This window comes from Paramisgurnus dabryanus, chromosome 1, assembly GCF_030506205.2.
Source record: "Paramisgurnus dabryanus chromosome 1, PD_genome_1.1, whole genome shotgun sequence".
In the NCBI taxonomy this organism is placed as follows: Eukaryota; Metazoa; Chordata; class Actinopteri; order Cypriniformes; family Cobitidae; genus Paramisgurnus; species Paramisgurnus dabryanus.
The window spans coordinates 64,535,973-64,558,269 of NC_133337.1; the positions used below are offsets into that span (position 1 = coordinate 64,535,973).

Consider the following 22,297-nt stretch of genomic DNA (forward strand, 5'->3'; position numbering starts at 1 on the left):
TGACATCTGACACTCCCTGTTAGGGCATTGTATTCCATTGTTATAAATCATACAATTTCACCAAATTCGGCAAATTGATTGATATTTTTAGCTAACTTCCCCTACTGGCGAAGAGCGGGAATAGTGCCCAACGACTTCTTTTTCACTCTGATTGGTCAAATATCGAAAATGTTGAAACTTCCTCTCTGTGATTGGCTGCAAATGTTGAAGCGATTTGACTTAATTGGCTGTAAATGTTGAAGTGCATCGATTTGATTGGCTGTGCTTCAAACATTTTTCAACATTATTTTGGACTATCCTTCAGCAGCCGGCAGATTAAGGCTCCAGTCTCTTCGGGGGCGTGGGTTCGAATCCCACCGCTGCCAGGAGCACTTTTAAAGAGGCTCAATTGGCAGCAGTCGGGCACTGTATCAGAGATTTCTGTAAAGCCAGGAATACACTGCAGGATTTTCGCCCTCCTATAAGATCATTACCTTATCACACTGTGCGTCATAGATCGTTTAAACCCGGGTACGACAGGCATGTAGACTGTACGATGATGACACGGAAGCTTTGGCGGCTGCGTCACACGTTAGCGAAAAGTCAACAGCATGCGCTCGCGTTAAACAAATACCAGTACGCAGGTCGTAGCAGCAAACACACTGTGCGTTGATCATGCTGAAATTCTGACACTGTCATAAAACTATCGTAGGCTATCTTTGGACGAAAGACCGGGAAAACGGCCGTCTTTGAACCTCTCTCATTGTACGACATAGGACCACCGATGAAGAGCCACGATCACTGAAATCGCGACGATTGTTTCACGATGGCAATCTTTCGTCTGGGACAGCCAATAATCGTGGAGTGTATCCCGGGCTTCAGAGTATTGGGAGAATAAAGTGGTTTTGGCATGCAAGAACATCCCACATGTTAATTGGTTTGTCAGAAGCGCTTCCTTTAGATTTCTGTGGGAGCTTTGGGAATCTCACCTAATTTTCGAGTTTAAGCAAACCCCATGGCTTCATTTGTTGTGTCAGATGTACTTTCTAAACGATAGAACTCTGTAGGATTTGGGATCTCCAGGAGTATGACTCAGCACAGCAGGACCTCAAAGGTGTTTCTCTCCCGCCGACGAGATCCTCGAAATCAACTGAGGCTGTCCGTGGAGCTGCACCCACACCGAAGCGCACCAGAGAGCCCTTCTCCAAGAGGTAGCGTGGCCGAGCGGTCCAAGGCGCTGGATTTAGGCTCCAGTCTCTCCGGGGGCGTGGGTTTGAATCCCACCGCTGCCAGCAGTGGTTTTAAAGAGGCTCTATTGCCAGCAGTCTACGCACTTTGGAAGTCTCACGTGGACCGTTTCTCAATCAGAAGGCTGCAGCTTCGGGGGGTCGCGTTTGTAGGCTGCGTACGTTATAAATACTTTCTTGTTTCAGAACACTAACAAATATCATGTTGGCTCTTATTCTCAGTTAATGGGAAAATTGCTGTAATATGCTTGTGACTTGCGAATGTATTGTTCAGTTAACTTGAATGAAGCTGGCTTGATTCTCGATGCAGCCTGCATATGTGACCTCCGGACAACCGATGAATGCCCTTTAAGTGGTAGCGTGGCCGAGCGGTCTAAGGCGCTGGATTAAGGCTCCAGTCTCTTCGGGGGCGTGGGTTCGAATCCCACCGCTGCCAGGAGCACTTTTAAAGAGGCTCAATTGGCAGCAGTCGGGCACTGTATCAGAGATTTCTGTAAAGCCAGGAATACACTGCAGGATTTTTACCCTCCTATAAGATCATTACCTTATCACACTGTGCGTCATAGATCGTTTAAACCCGGGTACGACAGGCATGTAGACTGTACGATGATGACACGGAAGCTTCGGCGGCTGCATCACACGTTAGCGAAACGTCAACAGCATGCGCTCGCGTTAAACAAATACCAGTACGCAGGTCGTAGCAGCAAACACACTGTGCGTTGATCATGCTGAATTTCTGACACTGTCAGAAAACTATCGTAGGCCACCGCTACGATTTGGACGAAAGACCGGAAAAACGGCCGTCTTTGAACATCTCTCATTGTATGACATAGGACCACCGATGAAGAGCCACGATCACTGAAATCGCGACGATTGTTTCACGATGGCAATCTTTCGTCTGGGACAGCCAATAATCGTGCAGTGTATCCCGGGCTTCAGAGTATTGGGAGAATAAAGTGGTTTTGGCATGCAAGAACATCCCACATGTTAATTGGTTTGTCAGAAGCGCTTGCTTTAGATTTCTGTGGGAGCTTTGGGAATCTCACCTAATTTTCGAGTTTAAGCAAACCCCATGGCTTCATTTGTTGTGTCAGATGTACTTTCTAAACGATAGAACTCTGTAGGATTTGGGATCTCCAGGAGTATGACTCAGCACAGCAGGACCTCAAAGGTGTTTCTCTCCCGCCGACGAGATCCTCGAAATCAACTGAGGCTGTCCGTGGAGCTGCACCCACACCGAAACGCACCAGAGAGCCCTTCTCCAAGAGGTAGCGTGGCCGAGCGGTCCAAGGCGCTGGATTAAGGCTCCAGTCTCTTTGGGGGCGTGGGTTCAAATCCCACCGCTGCCAGTGGCACTTTTAAAGAGGCTCAATTGGCAGCAGTCGGGCACTGTATCAGAGATTTCTGTAAAGCCAGGAATACACTGCAGGATTTTTGCCCTCCTATAAGATCATTACCTTATCACACTGTGCGTCATAGATCGTTTAAACCCGGGTACGACAGGCATGTAGACTGTACGATGATGACACGGAAGCTTCGGCGGCTGCGTCACACGTTAGCGAAACGTCAACAGCATGCGCTCGCGTTAAACAAATACCAGTACGCAGGTCGTAGCAGCAAACACACTGTGCGTTGATCATGCTGAATTTCTGACACTGTCAGAAAACTATCGTAGGCTATCTTTGGACGAACGACCGGGAAAACGGCCGTCTTTGAACCTCTCTCATTGTACGACATAGGACCACCGATGAAGAGCCACGATCACTGAAATCGCGACAATTGTTTCACGATGGCAATCTTTCGTCTGGGACAGCCAATAATCATGCAGTGTATCCCGGGCTTCAGAGTATTGGGAGAATAAAGTGGTTTTGGCATGCAAGAACATCCCACATGTTAATTGGTTTGTCAGAAGCGCTTCCTTTAGATTTCTGTGGGAGCTTTGGGAATCTCACCTAATTTTCGAGTTTAAGCAAACCCCATGGCTTCATTTGTTGTGTCAGATGTACTTTCTAAACGATAGAACTCTGTAGGATTTGGGATCTCCATGAGTATGACTCAGCACAGCAGGACCTCAAAGGTGTTTCTCTCCCACCGACGAGATCCTCGAAATCAACTGAGGCTGTCCGTGGAGCTGCACCCACACCGAAACGCACCAGAGAGCCCTTCTCCAAGAGGTAGCGTGGCCGAGCGGTCCAAGGCGCTGGATGTAGGCTCCAGTCTCTCCGGGGGTGTGGGTTCGAATCCCACTGCTGCCAGCAGTGGTTTTAAAGAGGCTCTATTGCCAGCAGTCAGCCAGGCCATCTACGCGCTTTGGAAGTCTCACGTGGACCGTTTCTCAATCAGAAGGCTGCAACTTCGGGGGGTCGCGTTTGTAGGCTGCGTACGTTATAAATACTTTCTTGTTTCAGAATACTAACAAATATCAGGTTGACTCTTATTCTCAGTTAATGGGAAAATTGCTGTAATATGCTTGTGACTTGCGAATGTATTGTTCAGTTAACTTGAATGAAGCTGGCTTGATTCTCGATGCAGCCTGCATATGCGACCTCCGGACAACCGATTCAAGCCCTTTAAGTGGTAGCGTGGCCGAGCTGTCTAAGGCGCTGGATTAAGGCTCCAGTCTCTTCGGGGGCGTGGGTTCGAATCCCACTGCTGCCAGGAGCACTTTTAAAGAGGCTCAATTGGCAGCAGTCGGGCACTGTATCAGAGATTTCTGTAAAGCCAGGAATACACTGCAGGATTTTCGCCCTCCTATAAGATCATTACCTTATCACACTGTGCGTCATAGATCGTTTAAACCCGGGTACGACAGGCATGTAGACTGTACGATGATGACACGGAAGCTTCGGCGGCTGCGTCACACGTTAGCGAAACGTCAACAGCATGCGCTCGCGTTAAACAAATACCAGTACGCAGGTCGTAGCAGCAAACACACTGTGGGTTGATCATGCTGAATTTCTGACACTGTCAGAAAACTATCGTAGGCTATCTTTGGACGAACGACCGGGAAAACGGCCGTCTTTGAACCTCTCTCATTGTACGACATAGGACCACCGATGAAGAGCCACGATCACTGAAATCGCGACGATTGTTTCACAATGGCAATCTTTCGTCTGGGACAGCCAATAATCGTGCAGTGTATCCCGGGCTTCAGAGTATTGGGAGAATAAAGTGGTTTTGGCATGCAAGAACATCCCACATGTTAATTGGTTTGTCAGAAGCGCTTCCTTTAGATTTCTGTGGGAGCTTTGGGAAACTCACCTAATTTTCGAGTTTAAGCAAACCCCATGGCTTCATTTGTTGTGTCAGATGTACTTTCTAAACGATAGAACTCTGTAGGATTTGGGATCTCCAGGAGTATGACTCAGCACAGCAGGACCTCAAAGGTGTTTCTCTCCCGCCGACGAGATCCTCGAAATCAACTGAGGCTGTCCGTGGAGCTGCACCCACACCGAAACGCACCAGAGAGCCCTTCTCCAAAAGGTAGCGTGGCCGAGCGTTCCAAGGCGCTGGATTTAGGCTCCAGTCTCTCCGGGGGCGTGGGTTCGAATCCCACCGCTGCCAGCAGTGGTTTTAAAGAGGCTCTATTGCCAGCAGTCAGCCAGGCCATCTACGCGCTTTGGAAGTCTCACGTGGACCGTTTCTCAATCAGAAGGCTGCAGCTTCGGCGGGTCGCGTTTGTAGGCTGCGTACGTTATAAATACTTTCTTGTTTCAGAATACTAACAAATATCAGGTTGACTCTTATTCTCAGTTAATGGGAAAATTGCTGTAATATGTTTGTGACTTGCGAATGTATTGTTCAGTTAACTTGAATGAAGCTGGCTTGATTCTCGATGCAGCCTGCATATGCGAGCTCCGGACAACCGACGCAAGCCCTTTAAGTGGTAGCGTGGCCGAGCGGTCTAAGGCGCTGGATTAAGGCTCCAGTCTCTTCGGGGGCGTGGGTTCGAATCCCACCGCTGCCAGGAGCACTTTTAAAGAGGCTCAATTGGCAGCAGTCGGGCACTGTATCAGAGATTTCTGTAAAGCCAGGAATACACTGCAGGATTTTTACCCTCCTATAAGATCATTACCTTATCACACTGTGCGTCATAGATCGTTTAAACCCGGGTACGACAGGCATGTAGACTGTACGATGATGACACGGAAGCTTCGGCGGCTGCGTCACACGTTAGCGAAACGTCAACAGCATGCGCTCGCGTTAAACAAATACCAGTACGCAGGTCGTAGCAGCAAACACACTGTGCGTTGATCATGCTGAATTTCTGACACTGTCAGAAAACTATCGTAGGCCACCGCTACGATTTGGACGAAAGACCGGAAAAACGGCCGTCTTTGAACATCTCTCATTGTATGACATAGGACCACCGATGAAGAGCCACGATCACTGAAATCGCGACGATTGTTTCACGATGGCAATCTTTCGTCTGGGACAGCCAATAATCGTGCAGTGTATCCCGGGCTTCAGAGTATTGGGAGAATAAAGTGGTTTTGGCATGCAAGAACATCCCACATGTTAATTGGTTTGTCAGAAGCGCTTGCTTTAGATTTCTGTGGGAGCTTTGGGAATCTCACCTAATTTTCGAGTTTAAGCAAACCCCATGGCTTCATTTGTTGTGTCAGATGTACTTTCTAAACGATAGAACTCTGTAGGATTTGGGATCTCCAGGAGTATGACTCAGCACAGCAGGACCTCAAAGGTGTTTCTCTCCCGCCGACGAGATCCTCGAAATCAACTGAGGCTGTCCGTGGAGCTGCACCCACACCGAAACGCACCAGAGAGCCCTTCTCCAAGAGGTAGCGTGGCCGAGCGGTCCAAGGCGCTGGATTAAGGCTCCAGTCTCTTTGGGGGCGTGGGTTCAAATCCCACCGCTGCCAGTGGCACTTTTAAAGAGGCTCAATTGGCAGCAGTCGGGCACTGTATCAGAGATTTCTGTAAAGCCAGGAATACACTGCAGGATTTTTGCCCTCCTATAAGATCATTACCTTATCACACTGTGCGTCATAGATCGTTTAAACCCGGGTACGACAGGCATGTAGACTGTACGATGATGACACGGAAGCTTCGGCGGCTGCGTCACACGTTAGCGAAACGTCAAAAGCATGCGCTCGCGTTAAACAAATACCAGTACGCAGGTCGTAGCAGCAAACACACTGTGCGTTGATCATGCTGAATTTCTGACACTGTCAGAAAACTATCGTAGGCTATCTTTGGACGAACGACCGGGAAAACGGCCGTCTTTGAACCTCTTTCATTGTACGACATAGGACCACCGATGAAGAGCCACGATCACTGAAATCGCGACAATTGTTTCACGATGGCAATCTTTCGTCTGGGACAGCCAATAATCATGCAGTGTATCCCGGGCTTCAGAGTATTGGGAGAATAAAGTGGTTTTGGCATGCAAGAACATCCCACATGTTAATTGGTTTGTCAGAAGCGCTTCCTTTAGATTTCTGTGGGAGCTTTGGGAATCTCACCTAATTTTCGAGTTTAAGCAAACCCCATGGCTTCATTTGTTGTGTCAGATGTACTTTCTAAACGATAGAACTCTGTAGGATTTGGGATCTCCATGAGTATGACTCAGCACAGCAGGACCTCAAAGGTGTTTCTCTCCCACCGACGAGATCCTCGAAATCAACTGAGGCTGTCCGTGGAGCTGCACCCACACCGAAACGCACCAGAGAGCCCTTCTCCAAGAGGTAGCGTGGCCGAGCGGTCCAAGGCGCTGGATGTAGGCTCCAGTCTCTCCGGGGGTGTGGGTTCGAATCCCACTGCTGCCAGCAGTGGTTTTAAAGAGGCTCTATTGCCAGCAGTCAGCCAGGCCATCTACGCGCTTTGGAAGTCTCACGTGGACCGTTTCTCAATCAGAAGGCTGCAACTTCGGGGGGTCGCGTTTGTAGGCTGCGTACGTTATAAATACTTTCTTGTTTCAGAATACTAACAAATATCAGGTTGACTCTTATTCTCAGTTAATGGGAAAATTGCTGTAATATGCTTGTGACTTGCGAATGTATTGTTCAGTTAACTTGAATGAAGCTGGCTTGATTCTCGATGCAGCCTGCATATGCGAGCTCCGGACACCCGACGCAAGCCCTTTAAGTGGTAGCGTGGCCGAGCGGTCTAAGGCGCTGGATTAAGGCTCCAGTCTCTTCGGGGGCGTGGGTTCGAATCCCACCGCTGCCAGGAGCACTTTTAAAGAGGCTCAATTGGCAGCAGTCGGGCACTGTATCAGAGATTTCTGTAAAGCCAGGAATACACTGCAGGATTTTTACCCTCCTATAAGATCATTACCTTATCACACTGTGCGTCATAGATCGTTTAAACCCGGGTACGACAGGCATGTAGACTGTACGATGATGACACGGAAGCTTCGGCGGCTGCGTCACACGTTAGCGAAACGTCAACAGCATGCGCTCGCGTTAAACAAATACCAGTACGCAGGTCGTAGCAGCAAACACACTGTGCGTTGATCATGCTGAATTTCTGACACTGTCAGAAAACTATCGTAGGCCACCGCTACGATTTGGACGAAAGACCGGAAAAACGGCCGTCTTTGAACATCTCTCATTGTATGACATAGGACCACCGATGAAGAGCCACGATCACTGAAATCGCGACGATTGTTTCACGATGGCAATCTTTCGTCTGGGACAGCCAATAATCGTGCAGTGTATCCCGGGCTTCAGAGTATTGGGAGAATAAAGTGGTTTTGGCATGCAAGAACATCCCACATGTTAATTGGTTTGTCAGAAGCGCTTGCTTTAGATTTCTGTGGGAGCTTTGGGAATCTCACCTAATTTTCGAGTTTAAGCAAACCCCATGGCTTCATTTGTTGTGTCAGATGTACTTTCTAAACGATAGAACTCTGTAGGATTTGGGATCTCCAGGAGTATGACTCAGCACAGCAGGACCTCAAAGGTGTTTCTCTCCCGCCGACGAGATCCTCGAAATCAACTGAGGCTGTCCGTGGAGCTGCACCCACACCGAAACGCACCAGAGAGCCCTTCTCCAAGAGGTAGCGTGGCTGAGCGGTCCAAGGCGCTGGATTAAGGCTCCAGTCTCTTTGGGGGCGTGGGTTCAAATCCCACCGCTGCCAGTGGCACTTTTAAAGAGGCTCAATTGGCAGCAGTCGGGCACTGTATCAGAGATTTCTGTAAAGCCAGGAATACACTGCAGGATTTTTGCCCTCCTATAAGATCATTACCTTATCACACTGTGCGTCATAGATCGTTTAAACCCGGGTACGACAGGCATGTAGACTGTACGATGATGACACGGAAGCTTCGGCGGCTGCGTCACACGTTAGCGAAACGTCAACAGCATGCGCTCGCGTTAAACAAATACCAGTACGCAGGTCGTAGCAGCAAACACACTGTGCGTTGATCATGCTGAATTTCTGACACTGTCAGAAAACTATCGTAGGCTATCTTTGGACGAACGACCGGGAAAACGGCCGTCTTTGAACCTCTCTCATTGTACGACATAGGACCACCGATGAAGAGCCACGATCACTGAAATCGCGACAATTGTTTCACGATGGCAATCTTTCGTCTGGGACAGCCAATAATCATGCAGTGTATCCCGGGCTTCAGAGTATTGGGAGAATAAAGTGGTTTTGGCATGCAAGAACATCCCACATGTTAATTGGTTTGTCAGAAGCGCTTCCTTTAGATTTCTGTGGGAGCTTTGGGAATCTCACCTAATTTTCGAGTTTAAGCAAACCCCATGGCTTCATTTGTTGTGTCAGATGTACTTTCTAAACGATAGAACTCTGTAGGATTTGGGATCTCCATGAGTATGACTCAGCACAGCAGGACCTCAAAGGTGTTTCTCTCCCACCGACGAGATCCTCGAAATCAACTGAGGCTGTCCGTGGAGCTGCACCCACACCGAAACGCACCAGAGAGCCCTTCTCCAAGAGGTAGCGTGGCCGAGCGGTCCAAGGCGCTGGATGTAGGCTCCAGTCTCTCCGGGGGTGTGGGTTCGAATCCCACTGCTGCCAGCAGTGGTTTTAAAGAGGCTCTATTGCCAGCAGTCAGCCAGGCCATCTACGCGCTTTGGAAGTCTCACGTGGACCGTTTCTCAATCAGAAGGCTGCAACTTCGGGGGGTCGCGTTTGTAGGCTGCGTACGTTATAAATACTTTCTTGTTTCAGAATACTAACAAATATCAGGTTGACTCTTATTCTCAGTTAATGGGAAAATTGCTGTAATATGCTTGTGACTTGCGAATGTATTGTTCAGTTAACTTGAATGAAGCTGGCTTGATTCTCGATGCAGCCTGCATATGCGACCTCCGGACAACCGATTCAAGCCCTTTAAGTGGTAGCGTGGCCGAGCTGTCTAAGGCGCTGGATTAAGGCTCCAGTCTCTTCGGGGGCGTGGGTTCGAATCCCACTGCTGCCAGGAGCACTTTTAAAGAGGCTCAATTGGCAGCAGTCGGGCACTGTATCAGAGATTTCTGTAAAGCCAGGAATACACTGCAGGATTTTCGCCCTCCTATAAGATCATTACCTTATCACACTGTGCGTCATAGATCGTTTAAACCCGGGTACGACAGGCATGTAGACTGTACGATGATGACACGGAAGCTTCGGCGGCTGCGTCACACGTTAGCGAAACGTCAACAGCATGCGCTCGCGTTAAACAAATACCAGTACGCAGGTCGTAGCAGCAAACACACTGTGGGTTGATCATGCTGAATTTCTGACACTGTCAGAAAACTATCGTAGGCTATCTTTGGACGAACGACCGGGAAAACGGCCGTCTTTGAACCTCTCTCATTGTACGACATAGGACCACCGATGAAGAGCCACGATCACTGAAATCGCGACGATTGTTTCACAATGGCAATCTTTCGTCTGGGACAGCCAATAATCGTGCAGTGTATCCCGGGCTTCAGAGTATTGGGAGAATAAAGTGGTTTTGGCATGCAAGAACATCCCACATGTTAATTGGTTTGTCAGAAGCGCTTCCTTTAGATTTCTGTGGGAGCTTTGGGAAACTCACCTAATTTTCGAGTTTAAGCAAACCCCATGGCTTCATTTGTTGTGTCAGATGTACTTTCTAAACGATAGAACTCTGTAGGATTTGGGATCTCCAGGAGTATGACTCAGCACAGCAGGACCTCAAAGGTGTTTCTCTCCCGCCGACGAGATCCTCGAAATCAACTGAGGCTGTCCGTGGAGCTGCACCCACACCGAAACGCACCAGAGAGCCCTTCTCCAAAAGGTAGCGTGGCCGAGCGTTCCAAGGCGCTGGATTTAGGCTCCAGTCTCTCCGGGGGCGTGGGTTCGAATCCCACCGCTGCCAGCAGTGGTTTTAAAGAGGCTCTATTGCCAGCAGTCAGCCAGGCCATCTACGCGCTTTGGAAGTCTCACGTGGACCGTTTCTCAATCAGAAGGCTGCAGCTTCGGGGGGTCGCGTTTGTAGGCTGCGTACGTTATAAATACTTTCTTGTTTCAGAATACTAACAAATATCAGGTTGACTCTTATTCTCAGTTAATGGGAAAATTGCTGTAATATGCTTGTGACTTGCACATGTATTGTTCAGTTAACTTGAATGAAGCTGGCTTGATTCTCGATGCAACCTGCATATGCGTCCTCCGGACAACCGACGCAAGCCCTTTAAGTGGTAGCGTGGCCGAGCGGTCTAAGGTGCTGGACTAAGGCTCCAGTCTCTTCGGGGGCATGGATTCGAATCCCACCGCTGCCAGGAGCACCTTTAAAGAGGCTCAATTGGCAGCAGTCGGGCACTGTATCAGAGATTTCTGTAAAGCCAGGAATACACTGCAGGATTTTCGCCCTCCTATAAGATCATTACCTTATCACACTGTGCGTCATAGATCGTTTAAACCCGGGTACGACAGGCATGTAGACTGTACGATGATGACACGGAAGCTTCGGCAGCTGCGTCACACGTTAGCGAAAAGTCAACAGCATGCGCTCGCGTTAAACAAATACCAGTACGCAGGTCGTAGCAGCAAACACACTGTGCGTTGATCATGCTGAATTTCTGACACTGTCAGAAAACTATCGTAGGCTATCTTTGGACGAAAGACTGGGAAAACGGCCGTCTTTGAACCTCTCTCATTGTACGACATAGGACCACCGATGAAGAGCCACGATCACTGAAATCGCGACGATTGTTTCACGATGGTAATCTTTCGTCTGGGACAGCCAATAATCGTGCAGTGTATCCCGGGCTTCAGAGTATTGGGAGAATAAAGTGGTTTTGGCATGCAAGAACATCCCACATGTTAATTGGTTTGTCAGAAGCGCTTCCTTTAGATTTCTGTGGGAGCTTTGGGAATCTCACCTAATTTTTGAGTTTAAGCAAACCCCATGGCTTCATTTGTTGTGTCAGATGTACTTTCTAAACGATAGAACTCTGTAGGATTTGGGATCTCCAGGAGTATGACTCAGCACAGCAGGACCTCAAAGGTGTTTCTCTCCCGCCGACAAGATCCTCGAAATCAACTGAGGCTGTCCGTGGAGCTGCACCCACACCGAAACGCACCAGAGAGCCCTTCTCCAAGAGGTAGCGTGGCCGAGCGGTCCAAGGCGCTGGATTTAGGCTCCAGTCTCTCCGGGGGCGTGGGTTCGAATCCCACCACTGCCAGCAGTGGTTTTAAAGAGGCTCTATTGCCAGCAGTCAGCCAGGGCATCTACGCGCTTTGGAAGTCTCACGTGGACCGTTTCTCAATCAGAAGGCTGCAGCTTCGGCGGGTCGCGTTTGTAGGCTGCGTACGTTATAAATACTTTCTTGTTTCAGAATACTAACAAATATCAGGTTGACTCTTATTCTCAGTTAATGGGAAAATTGCTGTAATATGCTTGTGACTTGCGAATGTATTGTTCAGTTAACTTGAATGAAGCTGGCTTGATTCTCGATGCAGCCTGCATATGCAAGCTCTGGACAACCGACGCAAGCCCTTTAAGTGGTAGCGTGGCCGAGCGGTCTAAGGCGCTGGATTAAGGCTCCAGTCTCTTTGGGGGCGTGGGTTCGAATCCCACCGCTGCCAGGAGCACTTTTAAAGAGGCTCAATTGGCAGCAGTCGGGCACTGTATCAGAGATTTCTGTGAAGCCAGGAATACACTGCAGGATTTTTACCCTCCTATAAGATCATTACCTTATCACACTGTGCGTCATAGATCGTTTAAACCCGGGTACGACAGGCATGTAGACTGTACGATGATGACACGGAAGCTTCGGCGGCTGCGTCACACGTTAGCGAAACGTCAACAGCATGCGCTCGCGTTAAACAAATACCAGTACGCAGGTCGTAGCAGCAAACACACTGTGCGTTGATCATGCTGAATTTCTGACACTGTCAGAAAACTATCGTAGGCCACCGCTACGATTTGGACGAAAGACCGGAAAAACGGCCGTCTTTGAACATCTCTCATTGTATGACATAGGACCACCGATGAAGAGCCACGACCACTGAAATCGCGACGATTGTTTCACGATGGCAATCTTTCGTCTGGGACAGCCAATAATCGTGCAGTGTATCCCGGGCTTCAGAGTATTGGGAGAATAAAGTGGTTTTGGCATGCAAGAACATCCCACATGTTAATTGGTTTGTCAGAAGCGCTTCCTTTAGATTTCTGTGGGAGCTTTGGGAATCTCACCTAATTTTCGAGTTTAAGCAAACCCCATGGCTTCATTTGTTGTGTCAGATGTACTTTCTAAATGATAAAACTCTGTAGGATTTGGGATCTCCAGGAGTATGACTCAGCACAGCAGGACCTCAAAGGTGTTTCTCTCCCACCGACGAGATCCTCGAAATCAACTGAGGCTGTCCGTGGAGCTGCACCCACACCGAAACGCACCAGAGAGCCCTTCTCCAAGAGGTAGCGTGGCCGAGCGGTCCAAGGCGCTGGATGTAGGCTCCAGTCTCTCCGGGGGTGTGGGTTCGAATCCCACTGCTGCCAGCAGTGGTTTTAAAGAGGCTCTATTGCCAGCAGTCAGCCAGGCCATCTACGCGCTTTGGAAGTCTCACGTGGACCGTTTCTCAATCAGAAGGCTGCAACTTCGGGGGGTCGCGTTTGTAGGCTGCGTACGTTATAAATACTTTCTTGTTTCAGAATACTAACAAATATCAGGTTGACTCTTATTCTCAGTTAATGGGAAAATTGCTGTAATATGCTTGTGACTTGCGAATGTATTGTTCAGTTAACTTGAATGAAGCTGGCTTGATTCTCGATGCAGCCTGCATATGCGAGCTCCGGACACCCGACGCAAGCCCTTTAAGTGGGAGCGTGGCCGAGCGGTCTAAGGCGCTGGATTAAGGCTCCAGTCTCTTCGGGGGCGTGGGTTCGAATCCCACCGCTGCCAGGAGCACTTTTAAAGAGGCTCAATTGGCAGCAGTCGGGCACTGTATCAGAGATTTCTGTAAAGCCAGGAATACACTGCAGGATTTTTACCCTCCTATAAGATCATTACCTTATCACACTGTGCGTCATAGATCGTTTAAACCCGGGTACGACAGGCATGTAGACTGTACGATGATGACACGGAAGCTTCGGCGGCTGCGTCACACGTTAGCGAAACGTCAACAGCATGCGCTCGCGTTAAACAAATACCAGTACGCAGGTCGTAGCAGCAAACACACTGTGCGTTGATCATGCTGAATTTCTGACACTGTCAGAAAACTATCGTAGGCCACCGCTACGATTTGGACGAAAGACCGGAAAAACGGCCGTCTTTGAACATCTCTCATTGTATGACATAGGACCACCGATGAAGAGCCACGATCACTGAAATCGCGACGATTGTTTCACGATGGCAATCTTTCGTCTGGGACAGCCAATAATCGTGCAGTGTATCCCGGGCTTCAGAGTATTGGGAGAATAAAGTGGTTTTGGCATGCAAGAACATCCCACATGTTAATTGGTTTGTCAGAAGCGCTTGCTTTAGATTTCTGTGGGAGCTTTGGGAATCTCACCTAATTTTCGAGTTTAAGCAAACCCCATGGCTTCATTTGTTGTGTCAGATGTACTTTCTAAACGATAGAACTCTGTAGGATTTGGGATCTCCAGGAGTATGACTCAGCACAGCAGGACCTCAAAGGTGTTTCTCTCCCGCCGACGAGATCCTCGAAATCAACTGAGGCTGTCCGTGGAGCTGCACCCACACCGAAACGCACCAGAGAGCCCTTCTCCAAGAGGTAGCGTGGCTGAGCGGTCCAAGGCGCTGGATTAAGGCTCCAGTCTCTTTGGGGGCGTGGGTTCAAATCCCACCGCTGCCAGTGGCACTTTTAAAGAGGCTCAATTGGCAGCAGTCGGGCACTGTATCAGAGATTTCTGTAAAGCCAGGAATACACTGCAGGATTTTTGCCCTCCTATAAGATCATTACCTTATCACACTGTGCGTCATAGATCGTTTAAACCCGGGTACGACAGGCATGTAGACTGTACGATGATGACACGGAAGCTTCGGCGGCTGCGTCACACGTTAGCGAAACGTCAACAGCATGCGCTCGCGTTAAACAAATACCAGTACGCAGGTCGTAGCAGCAAACACACTGTGCGTTGATCATGCTGAATTTCTGACACTGTCAGAAAACTATCGTAGGCTATCTTTGGACGAACGACCGGGAAAACGGCCGTCTTTGAACCTCTCTCATTGTACGACATAGGACCACCGATGAAGAGCCACGATCACTGAAATCGCGACAATTGTTTCACGATGGCAATCTTTCGTCTGGGACAGCCAATAATCATGCAGTGTATCCCGGGCTTCAGAGTATTGGGAGAATAAAGTGGTTTTGGCATGCAAGAACATCCCACATGTTAATTGGTTTGTCAGAAGCGCTTCCTTTAGATTTCTGTGGGAGCTTTGGGAATCTCACCTAATTTTCGAGTTTAAGCAAACCCCATGGCTTCATTTGTTGTGTCAGATGTACTTTCTAAACGATAGAACTCTGTAGGATTTGGGATCTCCATGAGTATGACTCAGCACAGCAGGACCTCAAAGGTGTTTCTCTCCCACCGACGAGATCCTCGAAATCAACTGAGGCTGTCCGTGGAGCTGCACCCACACCGAAACGCACCAGAGAGCCCTTCTCCAAGAGGTAGCGTGGCCGAGCGGTCCAAGGCGCTGGATGTAGGCTCCAGTCTCTCCGGGGGTGTGGGTTCGAATCCCACTGCTGCCAGCAGTGGTTTTAAAGAGGCTCTATTGCCAGCAGTCAGCCAGGCCATCTACGCGCTTTGGAAGTCTCACGTGGACCGTTTCTCAATCAGAAGGCTGCAACTTCGGGGGGTCGCGTTTGTAGGCTGCGTACGTTATAAATACTTTCTTGTTTCAGAATACTAACAAATATCAGGTTGACTCTTATTCTCAGTTAATGGGAAAATTGCTGTAATATGCTTGTGACTTGCGAATGTATTGTTCAGTTAACTTGAATGAAGCTGGCTTGATTCTCGATGCAGCCTGCATATGCGACCTCCGGACAACCGATTCAAGCCCTTTAAGTGGTAGCGTGGCCGAGCTGTCTAAGGCGCTGGATTAAGGCTCCAGTCTCTTCGGGGGCGTGGGTTCGAATCCCACTGCTGCCAGGAGCACTTTTAAAGAGGCTCAATTGGCAGCAGTCGGGCACTGTATCAGAGATTTCTGTAAAGCCAGGAATACACTGCAGGATTTTTACCCTCCTATAAGATCATTACCTTATCACACTGTGCGTCATAGATCGTTTAAACCCGGGTACGACAGGCATGTAGACTGTACGATGATGACACGGAAGCTTCGGCGGCTGCGTCACACGTTAGCGAAACGTCAACAGCATGCGCTCGCGTTAAACAAATACCAGTACGCAGGTCGTAGCAGCAAACACACTGTGCGTTGATCATGCTGAATTTCTGACACTGTCAGAAAACTATCGTAGGCCACCGCTACGATTTGGACGAAAGACCGGAAAAACGGCCGTCTTTGAACATCTCTCATTGTATGACATAGGACCACCGATGAAGAGCCACGATCACTGAAATCGCGACGATTGTTTCACGATGGCAATCTTTCGTCTGGGACAGCCAATAATCGTGCAGTGTATCCCGGGCTTCAGAGTATTGGGAGAATAAAGTGGTTTTGGCATGCAAGAACATCCCACATGTTAATTGGTTTGTCAGAAGCGCTTGCTTTAGATTTCTGTGGGAGCTTTGGGAATCTCACCTAATTTTCGAGTTTAAGCAAACCCCATGGCTTCATTTGTTGTGTCAGATGTACTTTCTAAACGATAGAACTCTGTAGGATTTGGGATCTCCAGGAGTATGACTCAGCACAGCAGGACCTCAAAGGTGTTTCTCTCCCGCCGACGAGATCCTCGAAATCAACTGAGGCTGTCCGTGGAGCTGCACCCACACCGAAACGCACCAGAGAGCCCTTCTCCAAGAGGTAGCGTGGCTGAGCGGTCCAAGGCGCTGGATTAAGGCTCCAGTCTCTTTGGGGGCGTGGGTTCAAATCCCACCGCTGCCAGTGGCACTTTTAAAGAGGCTCAATTGGCAGCAGTCGGGCACTGTATCAGAGATTTCTGTAAAGCCAGGAATACACTGCAGGATTTTTGCCCTCCTATAAGATCATTACCTTATCACACTGTGCGTCATAGATCGTTTAAACCCGGGTACGACAGGCATGTAGACTGTACGATGATGACACGGAAGCTTCGGCGGCTGCGTCACACGTTAGCGAAACGTCAACAGCATGCGCTCGCGTTAAACAAATACCAGTACGCAGGTCGTAGCAGCAAACACACTGTGCGTTGATCATGCTGAATTTCTGACACTGTCAGAAAACTATCGTAGGCTATCTTTGGACGAACGACCGGGAAAACGGCCGTCTTTGAACCTCTCTCATTGTACGACATAGGACCACCGATGAAGAGCCACGATCACTGAAATCGCGACAATTGTTTCACGATGGCAATCTTTCGTCTGGGACAGCCAATAATCATGCAGTGTATCCCGGGCTTCAGAGTATTGGGAGAATAAAGTGGTTTTGGCATGCAAGAACATCCCACATGTTAATTGGTTTGTCAGAAGCGCTTCCTTTAGATTTCTGTGGGAGCTTTGGGAATCTCACCTAATTTTCGAGTTTAAGCAAACCCCATGGCTTCATTTGTTGTGTCAGATGTACTTTCTAAACGATAGAACTCTGTAGGATTTGGGATCTCCATGAGTATGACTCAGCACAGCAGGACCTCAAAGGTGTTTCTCTCCCACCGACGAGATCCTCGAAATCAACTGAGGCTGTCCGTGGAGCTGCACCCACACCGAAACGCACCAGAGAGCCCTTCTCCAAGAGGTAGCGTGGCCGAGCGGTCCAAGGCGCTGGATGTAGGCTCCAGTCTCTCCGGGGGTGTGGGTTCGAATCCCACTGCTGCCAGCAGTGGTTTTAAAGAGGCTCTATTGCCAGCAGTCAGCCAGGCCATCTACGCGCTTTGGAAGTCTCACGTGGACCGTTTCTCAATCAGAAGGCTGCAACTTCGGGGGGTCGCGTTTGTAGGCTGCGTACGTTATAAATACTTTCTTGTTTCAGAATACTAACAAATATCAGGTTGACTCTTATTCTCAGTTAATGGGAAAATTGCTGTAATATGCTTGTGACTTGCGAATGTATTGTTCAGTTAACTTGAATGAAGCTGGCTTGATTCTCGATGCAGCCTGCATATGCGACCTCCGGACAACCGATTCAAGCCCTTTAAGTGGTAGCGTGGCCGAGCTGTCTAAGGCGCTGGATTAAGGCTCCAGTCTCTTCGGGGGCGTGGGTTCGAATCCCACTGCTGCCAGGAGCACTTTTAAAGAGGCTCAATTGGCAGCAGTCGGGCACTGTATCAGAGATTTCTGTAAAGCCAGGAATACACTGCAGGATTTTCGCCCTCCTATAAGATCATTACCTTATCACACTGTGCGTCATAGATCGTTTAAACCCGGGTACGACAGGCATGTAGACTGTACGATGATGACACGGAAGCTTCGGCGGCTGCGTCACACGTTAGCGAAACGTCAACAGCATGCGCTCGCGTTAAACAAATACCAGTACGCAGGTCGTAGCAGCAAACACACTGTGGGTTGATCATGCTGAATTTCTGACACTGTCAGAAAACTATCGTAGGCTATCTTTGGACGAACGACCGGGAAAACGGCCGTCTTTGAACCTCTCTCATTGTACGACATAGGACCACCGATGAAGAGCCACGATCACTGAAATCGCGACGATTGTTTCACAATGGCAATCTTTCGTCTGGGACAGCCAATAATCGTGCAGTGTATCCCGGGCTTCAGAGTATTGGGAGAATAAAGTGGTTTTGGCATGCAAGAACATCCCACATGTTAATTGGTTTGTCAGAAGCGCTTCCTTTAGATTTCTGTGGGAGCTTTGGGAAACTCACCTAATTTTCGAGTTTAAGCAAACCCCATGGCTTCATTTGTTGTGTCAGATGTACTTTCTAAACGATAGAACTCTGTAGGATTTGGGATCTCCAGGAGTATGACTCAGCACAGCAGGACCTCAAAGGTGTTTCTCTCCCGCCGACGAGATCCTCGAAATCAACTGAGGCTGTCCGTGGAGCTGCACCCACACCGAAACGCACCAGAGAGCCCTTCTCCAAAAGGTAGCGTGGCCGAGCGTTCCAAGGCGCTGGATTTAGGCTCCAGTCTCTCCGGGGGCGTGGGTTCGAATCCCACCGCTGCCAGCAGTGGTTTTAAAGAGGCTCTATTGCCAGCAGTCAGCCAGGCCATCTACGCGCTTTGGAAGTCTCACGTGGACCGTTTCTCAATCAGAAGGCTGCAGCTTCGGGGGGTCGCGTTTGTAGGCTGCGTACGTTATAAATACTTTCTTGTTTCAGAATACTAACAAATATCAGGTTGACTCTTATTCTCAGTTAATGGGAAAATTGCTGTAATATGCTTGTGACTTGCACATGTATTGTTCAGTTAACTTGAATGAAGCTGGCTTGATTCTCGATGCAACCTGCATATGCGTCCTCCGGACAACCGACGCAAGCCCTTTAAGTGGTAGCGTGGCCGAGCGGTCTAAGGTGCTGGACTAAGGCTCCAGTCTCTTCGGGGGCATGGGTTCGAATCCCACCGCTGCCAGGAGCACCTTTAAAGAGGCTCAATTGGCAGCAGTCGGGCACTGTATCAGAGATTTCTGTAAAGCCAGGAATACACTGCAGGATTTTCGCCCTCCTATAAGATCATTACCTTATCACACTGTGCGTCATAGATCGTTTAAACCCGGGTACGACAGGCATGTAGACTGTACGATGATGACACGGAAGCTTCGGCAGCTGCGTCACACGTTAGCGAAAAGTCAACAGCATGCGCTCGCGTTAAACAAATACCAGTACGCAGGTCGTAGCAGCAAACACACTGTGCGTTGATCATGCTGAATTTCTGACACTGTCAGAAAACTATCGTAGGCTATCTTTGGACGAAAGACTGGGAAAACGGCCGTCTTTGAACCTCTCTCATTGTACGACATAGGACCACCGATGAAGAGCCACGATCACTGAAATCGCGACGATTGTTTCACGATGGTAATCTTTCGTCTGGGACAGCCAATAATCGTGCAGTGTATCCCGGGCTTCAGAGTATTGGGAGAATAAAGTGGTTTTGGCATGCAAGAACATCCCACATGTTAATTGGTTTGTCAGAAGCGCTTCCTTTAGATTTCTGTGGGAGCTTTGGGAATCTCACCTAATTTTTGAGTTTAAGCAAACCCCATGGCTTCATTTGTTGTGTCAGATGTACTTTCTAAACGATAGAACTCTGTAGGATTTGGGATCTCCAGGAGTATGACTCAGCACAGCAGGACCTCAAAGGTGTTTCTCTCCCGCCGACAAGATCCTCGAAATCAACTGAGGCTGTCCGTGGAGCTGCACCCACACCGAAACGCACCAGAGAGCCCTTCTCCAAGAGGTAGCGTGGCCGAGCGGTCCAAGGCGCTGGATTTAGGCTCCAGTCTCTCCGGGGGCGTGGGTTCGAATCCCACCACTGCCAGCAGTGGTTTTAAAGAGGCTCTATTGCCAGCAGTCAGCCAGGGCATCTACGCGCTTTGGAAGTCTCACGTGGACCGTTTCTCAATCAGAAGGCTGCAGCTTCGGCGGGTCGCGTTTGTAGGCTGCGTACGTTATAAATACTTTCTTGTTTCAGAATACTAACAAATATCAGGTTGACTCTTATTCTCAGTTAATGGGAAAATTGCTGTAATATGCTTGTGACTTGCGAATGTATTGTTCAGTTAACTTGAATGAAGCTGGCTTGATTCTCGATGCAGCCTGCATATGCAAGCTCTGGACAACCGACGCAAGCCCTTTAAGTGGTAGCGTGGCCGAGCGGTCTAAGGCGCTGGATTAAGGCTCCAGTCTCTTTGGGGGCGTGGGTTCGAATCCCACCGCTGCCAGGAGCACTTTTAAAGAGGCTCAATTGGCAGCAGTCGGGCACTGTATCAGAGATTTCTGTGAAGCCAGGAATACACTGCAGGATTTTTACCCTCCTATAAGATCATTACCTTATCACACTGTGCGTCATAGATCGTTTAAACCCGGGTACGACAGGCATGTAGACTGTACGATGATGACACGGAAGCTTCGGCGGCTGCGTCACACGTTAGCGAAACGTCAACAGCATGCGCTCGCGTTAAACAAATACCAGTACGCAGGTCGTAGCAGCAAACACACTGTGCGTTGATCATGCTGAATTTCTGACACTGTCAGAAAACTATCGTAGGCCACCGCTACGATTTGGACGAAAGACCGGAAAAACGGCCGTCTTTGAACATCTCTCATTGTATGACATAGGACCACCGATGAAGAGCCACGACCACTGAAATCGCGACGATTGTTTCACGATGGCAATCTTTCGTCTGGGACAGCCAATAATCGTGCAGTGTATCCCGGGCTTCAGAGTATTGGGAGAATAAAGTGGTTTTGGCATGCAAGAACATCCCACATGTTAATTGGTTTGTCAGAAGCGCTTCCTTTAGATTTCTGTGGGAGCTTTGGGAATCTCACCTAATTTTCGAGTTTAAGCAAACCCCATGGCTTCATTTGTTGTGTCAGATGTACTTTCTAAACGATAAAACTCTGTAGGATTTGGGATCTCCAGGAGTATGACTCAGCACAGCAGGACCTCAAAGGTGTTTCTCTCCCGCCGACGAGATCCTCGAAATCAACTGAGGCTGTCCGTGGAGCTGCACCCACACCGAAACGCACCAGAGAGCCCTTCTCCAAGAGGTAGCGTGGCCGAGCGGTCCAAGGCGCTGGATTTAGGCTCCAGTCTCTCCGGGGGCGTGGGTTCGAATCCCACCGCTGCCAGCAGTGGTTTTAAAGAGGCTCTATTGCCAGCAGTCAGCCAGGCCATCTACGCGCTTTGGAAGTCTCACGTGGACCGTTTCTCAATCAGAAGGCTGCAGCTTCGGCGGGTCGCGTTTGTAGGCTGCGTACGTTATAAATACTTTCTTGTTTCAGAATACTAACAAATATCAGGTTGACTCTTATTCTCAGTTAATGGGAAAATTGCTGTAATATGCTTGTGACTTGCGAATGTATTGTTCAGTTAACTTGAATGAAGCTGGCTTGATTCTCGATGCAGCCTGCATATGCGAGCTCCGGACAACCGACGCACGCCCTTTAAGTGGTAGCGTGGCCGAGCGGTCTAAGGCGCTGGATTAAGGCTCCAGTCTCTTCGGGGGTGTGGGTTCGAATCCCACCGCTGCCTGGAGCACTTTTAAAGAGGCTCAATTGGCAGCAGTCGGGCACTGTATCAGAGAATTCTGTAAAGCCAGGAATACACTGCAGGATTTTTACCCTCCTATAAGATCATTACCTTATCACACTGTGCGTCATAGATCGTTTAAACCCGGGTACGACAGGCATGTAGACTGTACGATGATGACACGGAAGCTTCGGCGGCTGCGTCACACGTTAGCGAAACGTCAACAGCATGCGCTCGCGTTAAACAAATACCAGTACGCAGGTCGTAGCAGCAAACACACTGTGCGTTGATCATGCTGAATTTCTGACACTGTCAGAAAACTATCGTAGGCTATCTTTGGACGAAAGACCG

General features: G+C 49.0%; 26 non-coding genes across 26 annotated transcripts; all 26 read left to right on the top strand.

Moving 5' to 3' along the window:
* The first annotated feature begins 1,189 nt into the window (after positions 1-1,189).
* Positions 1,190-1,271, top strand: trnal-uag (transfer RNA leucine (anticodon UAG)). Its single transcript has one exon. It is a non-coding gene; the product is annotated as a tRNA-Leu (tRNA).
* Positions 1,272-1,580: 309 nt separating this feature from the next.
* On the top strand, positions 1,581-1,662 carry trnal-aag (transfer RNA leucine (anticodon AAG)). Its single transcript has one exon. It is a non-coding gene; the product is annotated as a tRNA-Leu (tRNA).
* Positions 1,663-2,493: 831 nt separating this feature from the next.
* trnal-aag (transfer RNA leucine (anticodon AAG)) lies at positions 2,494-2,575 on the top strand. The gene has a single exon. It is a non-coding gene; the product is annotated as a tRNA-Leu (tRNA).
* An 824-nt stretch (positions 2,576-3,399) lies between these two features.
* Positions 3,400-3,481, top strand: trnal-uag (transfer RNA leucine (anticodon UAG)). Its single transcript has one exon. It is a non-coding gene; the product is annotated as a tRNA-Leu (tRNA).
* A 1,227-nt stretch (positions 3,482-4,708) lies between these two features.
* Positions 4,709-4,790, top strand: trnal-uag (transfer RNA leucine (anticodon UAG)). The gene has a single exon. It is a non-coding gene; the product is annotated as a tRNA-Leu (tRNA).
* A 321-nt stretch (positions 4,791-5,111) lies between these two features.
* Positions 5,112-5,193, top strand: trnal-aag (transfer RNA leucine (anticodon AAG)). The gene has a single exon. It is a non-coding gene; the product is annotated as a tRNA-Leu (tRNA).
* An 831-nt stretch (positions 5,194-6,024) lies between these two features.
* Positions 6,025-6,106, top strand: trnal-aag (transfer RNA leucine (anticodon AAG)). The gene has a single exon. It is a non-coding gene; the product is annotated as a tRNA-Leu (tRNA).
* An 824-nt stretch (positions 6,107-6,930) lies between these two features.
* On the top strand, positions 6,931-7,012 carry trnal-uag (transfer RNA leucine (anticodon UAG)). The gene has a single exon. It is a non-coding gene; the product is annotated as a tRNA-Leu (tRNA).
* A 321-nt stretch (positions 7,013-7,333) lies between these two features.
* On the top strand, positions 7,334-7,415 carry trnal-aag (transfer RNA leucine (anticodon AAG)). The gene has a single exon. It is a non-coding gene; the product is annotated as a tRNA-Leu (tRNA).
* Positions 7,416-8,246: 831 nt separating this feature from the next.
* trnal-aag (transfer RNA leucine (anticodon AAG)) lies at positions 8,247-8,328 on the top strand. Its single transcript has one exon. It is a non-coding gene; the product is annotated as a tRNA-Leu (tRNA).
* Positions 8,329-9,152: 824 nt separating this feature from the next.
* trnal-uag (transfer RNA leucine (anticodon UAG)) lies at positions 9,153-9,234 on the top strand. Its single transcript has one exon. It is a non-coding gene; the product is annotated as a tRNA-Leu (tRNA).
* Positions 9,235-10,461: 1,227 nt separating this feature from the next.
* Positions 10,462-10,543, top strand: trnal-uag (transfer RNA leucine (anticodon UAG)). The gene has a single exon. It is a non-coding gene; the product is annotated as a tRNA-Leu (tRNA).
* A 1,227-nt stretch (positions 10,544-11,770) lies between these two features.
* trnal-uag (transfer RNA leucine (anticodon UAG)) lies at positions 11,771-11,852 on the top strand. The gene has a single exon. It is a non-coding gene; the product is annotated as a tRNA-Leu (tRNA).
* A 321-nt stretch (positions 11,853-12,173) lies between these two features.
* trnal-aag (transfer RNA leucine (anticodon AAG)) lies at positions 12,174-12,255 on the top strand. Its single transcript has one exon. It is a non-coding gene; the product is annotated as a tRNA-Leu (tRNA).
* An 831-nt stretch (positions 12,256-13,086) lies between these two features.
* trnal-uag (transfer RNA leucine (anticodon UAG)) lies at positions 13,087-13,168 on the top strand. The gene has a single exon. It is a non-coding gene; the product is annotated as a tRNA-Leu (tRNA).
* Positions 13,169-13,489: 321 nt separating this feature from the next.
* On the top strand, positions 13,490-13,571 carry trnal-aag (transfer RNA leucine (anticodon AAG)). Its single transcript has one exon. It is a non-coding gene; the product is annotated as a tRNA-Leu (tRNA).
* Positions 13,572-14,402: 831 nt separating this feature from the next.
* trnal-aag (transfer RNA leucine (anticodon AAG)) lies at positions 14,403-14,484 on the top strand. The gene has a single exon. It is a non-coding gene; the product is annotated as a tRNA-Leu (tRNA).
* An 824-nt stretch (positions 14,485-15,308) lies between these two features.
* On the top strand, positions 15,309-15,390 carry trnal-uag (transfer RNA leucine (anticodon UAG)). Its single transcript has one exon. It is a non-coding gene; the product is annotated as a tRNA-Leu (tRNA).
* Positions 15,391-16,624: 1,234 nt separating this feature from the next.
* On the top strand, positions 16,625-16,706 carry trnal-aag (transfer RNA leucine (anticodon AAG)). The gene has a single exon. It is a non-coding gene; the product is annotated as a tRNA-Leu (tRNA).
* An 824-nt stretch (positions 16,707-17,530) lies between these two features.
* trnal-uag (transfer RNA leucine (anticodon UAG)) lies at positions 17,531-17,612 on the top strand. Its single transcript has one exon. It is a non-coding gene; the product is annotated as a tRNA-Leu (tRNA).
* Positions 17,613-18,839: 1,227 nt separating this feature from the next.
* On the top strand, positions 18,840-18,921 carry trnal-uag (transfer RNA leucine (anticodon UAG)). The gene has a single exon. It is a non-coding gene; the product is annotated as a tRNA-Leu (tRNA).
* Positions 18,922-19,242: 321 nt separating this feature from the next.
* On the top strand, positions 19,243-19,324 carry trnal-aag (transfer RNA leucine (anticodon AAG)). The gene has a single exon. It is a non-coding gene; the product is annotated as a tRNA-Leu (tRNA).
* Positions 19,325-20,148: 824 nt separating this feature from the next.
* On the top strand, positions 20,149-20,230 carry trnal-uag (transfer RNA leucine (anticodon UAG)). The gene has a single exon. It is a non-coding gene; the product is annotated as a tRNA-Leu (tRNA).
* A 321-nt stretch (positions 20,231-20,551) lies between these two features.
* On the top strand, positions 20,552-20,633 carry trnal-aag (transfer RNA leucine (anticodon AAG)). Its single transcript has one exon. It is a non-coding gene; the product is annotated as a tRNA-Leu (tRNA).
* Positions 20,634-21,464: 831 nt separating this feature from the next.
* Positions 21,465-21,546, top strand: trnal-uag (transfer RNA leucine (anticodon UAG)). Its single transcript has one exon. It is a non-coding gene; the product is annotated as a tRNA-Leu (tRNA).
* Positions 21,547-21,867: 321 nt separating this feature from the next.
* trnal-aag (transfer RNA leucine (anticodon AAG)) lies at positions 21,868-21,949 on the top strand. The gene has a single exon. It is a non-coding gene; the product is annotated as a tRNA-Leu (tRNA).
* The last annotated feature ends 348 nt before the right edge of the window (positions 21,950-22,297 follow it).